This window comes from Phragmites australis, chromosome 3 (assembly GCF_958298935.1).
Source record: "Phragmites australis chromosome 3, lpPhrAust1.1, whole genome shotgun sequence".
NCBI lineage: Eukaryota > Viridiplantae > Streptophyta > Magnoliopsida > Poales > Poaceae > Phragmites > Phragmites australis.
In genome coordinates this window covers 2,358,345-2,364,344 of record NC_084923.1, presented here as the reverse complement: position 1 = coordinate 2,364,344, position 6,000 = coordinate 2,358,345, and the positions used below count along the sequence as shown (strand labels likewise).

The 6,000-nt window shown below is 45.0% G+C and overlaps 1 pseudogene; it reads right to left on the bottom strand.

The window, feature by feature from the left end:
- Window positions 1-262: 262 nt before the first annotated feature.
- On the bottom strand, window positions 263-4,404 carry LOC133912994 (ATP phosphoribosyltransferase, chloroplastic-like; annotated as a pseudogene).
- Window positions 4,405-6,000: the final 1,596 nt, after the last annotated feature.

Genomic DNA, 6,000 nt, shown 5'->3' with positions numbered 1-6,000 from the left:
TTCTGGTGAAATAAACTAAAAAGTGATAAACTAGTTGAGATCAGCTTTTTTAAAAAGTTGATGTGCTAAGAGCCTAAAAATTAAACTTATAAGCTAACCGTTTTTCTAAAAACTATAAATAGCTTTTCAGATAAGCAATTTTTAGAAAAAACTCATAAATTTTAGTTGTGATAAATACGACCAAAGACACTTTAGCGAGGTCAAACTAATGCGGTGCTAAAAGGTAAAAACAGAGCATTGCAACTGAGAGCAAAAGCTTACCTTACACCAAGTTAAACCCCAGCTCCAAGAGAAGATTGCGCCACCTAGTTGTCTCCTCATCAAATATGTAGATCAGCTTGGTTACCGAGACTCCACTGCCACCAATCTGCGGTACAAAGCCCATGGATATACATATAACTATTGGACGTATCATTAACTCCAAGAACCGTACAGGTTCAGGAAGTATACACACCAAGTATGATATAGGGTCTAAAAGTAAGTTCTAATATGAACAAGTTGATTCACAGTGCTATGTGCAGACGAAAAGCAGAACAGGCTATTTTTTTTCTTAGGGTAATTAGATAAGATTAATCATCTGCTTCAATCACTAAATTATAAAGTTGTCTTGAGAATATACTATCTTATATGGGGTGAGGTGATCAAAAAGAAAGAGGTAAGCGTCTTACAGATCTCAGCTGTTGAATAGACTTGTACATCAACTTTTCACATCAAGATGGAGTAAATGAAATCATAATCATGACTACTTGCCACACCAACCTTGCCATCATGACTGCTATAGACGGGACTTATAGTCGGGCCCTGTTCACATCAAGATGGAGTAAATGAAATCATAATCATGAATTAGAAATAAATGAATTCAACCTCTAAAATTCAATCTACAGCAGTTTCAATAATAAAATCATGTGCATTTTCACTTTGTTGATTGTATAGCTTGAATAATGTCAATATGCCCTTCAAGAGATGTGACAGATATTACATATTAATTATATAATTACTTATTAGAATAATGTTAATAGAAGTCATCACTTTCACTCCAAAGGGCTAAAAGTTGCCTCATCAATCAAGAAAGAGAAAGAGAAGGAAAGATTTTAATCCCTTATGATGAATACATCTCTATTTCTAAACATAAGGTAACCGCTCTACCAACCAGCTGCATCTGTATGATTCATGGTCATTTTTTTACAAGATAATGCTCGTTGCTAGTTCGAATATTTCTAATTATTACCTGCAATCCACATATTAATGTTTGGCTAAGAACTCTCTCTGCCACTTCTTCTGCACTATTGTCCCTCATGTTTGCTGTTACCTTATATGATAATGGAAAGTGCAATAAGTTTAGCAACCAAGGCAGTATAATCATGTACACTTGAATTATATAAAGACCATCAGCTCTGCACTCGCTCTGAGGTGAGCCTCCAATCTTTCAAGCAACTCATGAGTAACCTCCAACACACCTTTACGTTTGTGCAGAGATCTACTTGCAACGAGTGTGGCCTGCATACTATTGAATATTTAATAAAGGAAAAAACTTCTCTTTGACTAACAACCTAGCTAGCCACACACACGAGACAGAGAGAGAATTACCTGGCTTTCCAAACTATTCCACCTTCAATTTCCTTCAAACTATTCTCACGCAAGGTTGTACCGCTACTAACAAGATACACAATAGCATCAGCAATACCCATCTTCACAGTAAAAAATAAATGACATACATTATCCTTGATAGCCTCTTGATAGGTCGTGTCACAACTCGTAAGGTAGTAAATATAAAGACTCAATACACGCATTCCAGTATACCATACAATGATAAAACGATTCGTGTGCTCATTACCATGTGAAGAGTTCAGATATACCATAAATTACATGCCAGTCATATATTACCAATACATATCTGTGCCAATCATAATTAAGAAAGCAAGAAAAAAAAAATAGCGAACAGCAGTACACTAATAATATGCCACATCCCAGTTTGTAGAGAAAGAAATAACGAATGTATGGTACTACAAATGTTGGCATTTAGCTTTCCTCAATATCTAAATTAAAGTACTACGTGGAATAGAAATGGACAACCTGCATAATTGTGCCATACAAATTCCAAATAAATACATGGAATAAGAAATGCAAAAACATAAAATGGGGAGTCGCAAAGAAACAGAAGAACTTATAAATGAAAAGAGTGCGATCTCACAGGAGGATATGATTCAAGAGCCCCATCAGCAGATAAAAAGAGAACATGGTTAAAACCTTTCTCTTTCAAAAACTTAGCGCCTAACTGCATCACGATAACATGACTTAGGTCAGTATCAGCAAAGCAATGTTGACGAGGTGGGAGCACTTGTACAAATTAAAGTTTGTTCATGGCCATACATATCCAAAGAAACATTTGGCGAATTGGCGATGGCTCCACTGTTAACATTTGGGCTGACCCGTGGTTACCAAGACGGCCAGCCACCGCTAGAGGAGCCTCACTCCTAAGTAGAGTCTCGGAGCTTATTGATCCCGGCACTGGCAGGTGGGATGAACAGGTAGTCAAGGACTCAAGGACACCTTCTGGCCGGAGGACGCTGAGGCAATTCTCATGATTCTAACTGATGAAGATATGGAGGATTGGCTACAGCGTGGCACTATGACTCAATGGTCAAATTCTCAGTTAAATCCGCATACAAGCTGGCAGTACAGAGGCGGGATCAAGCAATGCACAGGGATGCTTCGTCGTCCGGGGCTTCTGCACACGAGGATGAATTTAGGTGGCACAGAATATGGCACCTCAAACTCCCAAACAAGGTAAAGATGTTTATCTGGCGATTGACCCATAAGACCATAGCCAAGGGTTTCCCTTCACGGTCCAGATTCCCGTCGCGAAAGAATTTTCGTTCCCTTCAGCGTTTCAACGGTTTTCCTTCACGGTTTTCGTCACGAAAGTATTCCCAAGGTCATTCCTTCCAGGACAGGATTCTCTCTTCTTTCCCTTTATGATTCCCTTTGAAAGAAAGTTGTTGGAGATGAGAGAAAATAAAGGGAATAGGAACGGGAAAGGGAATCGGGAAGAGAACGAAATGAAAGGAATATGGTTGGAGATGATCTAAGAGTCTAGCGGTGCAACGGAACATATCGAGAAGAGGTGTAAAATTGGACACTGTGCATCTATTTGGGCACGAAAATGACCCCCAACAGAACACAACCAGTGCCTCTTCCAACTAGGAGGCTCAAACTTGTAGAAAAACTATGTGTTGAAAAGAGAGAACGAGAAAGAAGTAGAATCAATGTGTGGGAAAAAAATTCAGATGGCCCTTTCCCTGCCATTTGAGGCCTTATTTATAGCGAAAGAGGGGCTAGGGAAATTACCTCTCTGCCCCTAAGACATTATGTTACAATCATGTATACAAAGAGGTATCTTAGACATTTCACCTCTTTACATATGACGTGGAGGCGGAGATACTACAATCACTATAGTAATGCCACGGCACATCGTCAAGATACCTCTAGGCTGAGGCGCTCCCCCAATAACACCCTCTCATCCGCCAATTCTGAGGTTCTGAGGGGTGAGTGGATATATACATAGAACTAGCTCTAGCCCTTTTGAAGTCAAGCCATCCCAAATAGTTCCCTATCGTCGTAGCGCAAACATCATTGGCAAGGAGCAAAGGTGGTGGCCAGAGACGAGGTAGACAGCGAGGCTGAGGGTGGCCATCCTCGACCCCTTAGTGCTAGCCGTGGCAAGGCTCTACGGAGGTAGGACCGTTCAGAGTCTCGTGACGGAGGTTGGACATGGAATCGACTGCGAGGCTAAGGGGAGTAGTCCACGACCCCCTGAACGGTAAAAGCAATGAGGCTTGACGGATGTAGGATCGTCTGGAGTCTCGTGGCGGAGGCCGAAGATGGAGTCGATGGTGAGGCTGAGGGGGACGGTTTGCGATCCCCTTAGCGGTACATGCGGCAAGACTCGACGGAGGTAGGACCGTCCGGAGTCTCACGGCGGAGGCCGGAGATGGAGTCGATGGCAAGGCTGAGGGGGGAAATCCATGACCCCCTCAGCGGTATATGCGGCGAGGCTCCACGGAGGTAGGATCGTCTGGAGTCTCACAGTGGAGGTCGGAGATGGAGTCAATAGCGAGGCTGAGAGGCCAGTTTACAACCCCCTCAGCGGTGGACGTGGTAAGGCTCAACAGAGGTAGGATCGTCTGGGAGTCTTGCGGCGGAGGCTAGAGATGGAGTTGACGATGAGGCTGAGGGGGGAAGTCCGTGATCCCCTCAATGGTACACACGACAAGGCTAAACAGAGGTAGGACCGCCCGGAGTCTCGCGGCGGAGACCGAAGATGGAGTTGACGGCGAGGCTGAGGGGGCAATCCGCAACCCCCTCAGCGGTGGACGCGGTGAGGCTCGACGAAGGTAGGACCATCTGGAGTCTCACTGCGGAGGTCGTAGATGGAGTCAACTGCGAGGCTGAGGGGGGCAGTCCACGAACCCCTTAGTGGTACACACGACGAGGCTCAATGGAGGTAGGACCGTCAAAAGTCTCGCAGCAGAGGCCGGAGATGGAGTCGACGGCGAGGCTGAGGGGGTAGTCCATGACCCCCTCAGCGGTACATGAGGCGAGGCTTGATAGAAGTAGGACCGTCCGAAGTCTTGTGATGGAGGCCAGAGATGGAGTCGATGGCAAGGCTGAGGGGGGCAGTCTGTGACCCCCTTAGTGGTACAAGCGGCGAGGCTCCACAGAGGTAGGACCATCCAGAGTCTCGCAGTGGAGGTCAGAGATGGAGTTGACGGCGAGGCTGAGGGGGGGTAGTCCGTGACCCCCTCAGCGGTAGAAGCAGGTGAGGCTCGACGGAGGTAGGACCGTTCGGAGTCTCATAGCGGAGGCCGGAGATAGAGTCGATAGTGGGGCTCTATGGAGGTTGGACCATATGGAGTTCTTGCAGCAGAGGCCAGAGATGGAATTGACTACGAAGCTAGGGGTAGTCTATGACCCCCTAAGCGGTTAGCCACGGTAAGGCTCGACGGAGGCAGATCCGTCCAGAGTCTCATAGCGGTGGCCAGAGCTAGCATATTCTGACTCCCACTCAAACTTCTCGAGATCTCAACTTCTGCCTCGTTCCTGTAATTGTTTTAAAAATAGTGCATTTTGACAGGATTAGCAAAATTCTGCAACTTGTGCAGGATTGACCAAGCCTTTTAACCCCTTGACTCCCTAGGCCACCTCGCGCTTTTCGGCCATGGTGTGTTTTATCGATGCTATATGTATGCCACATGTATGTATATGTATGTATGCATGCATGTATGTAATTTTAGGATTAATCAATAAGCTAATTTGGACCCCATCGCGACTGAGGCTATGTCATCGAGGTGCGGAGGGTTCTCATACTTTGACACTACCAAGGCTATGCCTGCGTGGACGGAGTGTTTTTATACCTCTATGCTACCGATGGTATGCCTTCGAGGTGCGGAGTGTTTTTTATACCTCAATGCTACCGAGGCTATGCCTTTGAGGTGCGGAGTGTTTTTATACCTCTACACTATCGAGGCTATGTCTTCAAGGCGCGAAGTGTTTTTTTATACCTCGACGCTACCGAGGTTATGCCTTCGAGGTGTGGAGTGTTTTTTTATACCACTACACTACCAAGGCTACACCTTCGAGGTGCAGAGTATATTTTATACCTCTACGTTACCGAGGCTATGCCTTCAAGGTGCAGAGTGTTTTTTTATACCTCTACGCTACCAAGGCTATGTCTTCGAGGTGCAGAATGTTTTTTTATACTTCAACGCTACCGAGGCTATGCCTTCGAGGTACGGAGTGTTTTTATACCTCTACGCTATTGAGGCTATGTCTTCGAGGTGCGGAGTATTTTTTTTATACCTCTACGCTACTGAGGCTATGCATTGGAGGTGCAGAGTGTTTTTTTATACCTCTACGCTACCAAGGCTATGCCTTCGAGGTGCGGAGTGTTTTTATACCTCTACGCTATCGAGGCTATGGCTTCAAGGTGAAGAGTATTTT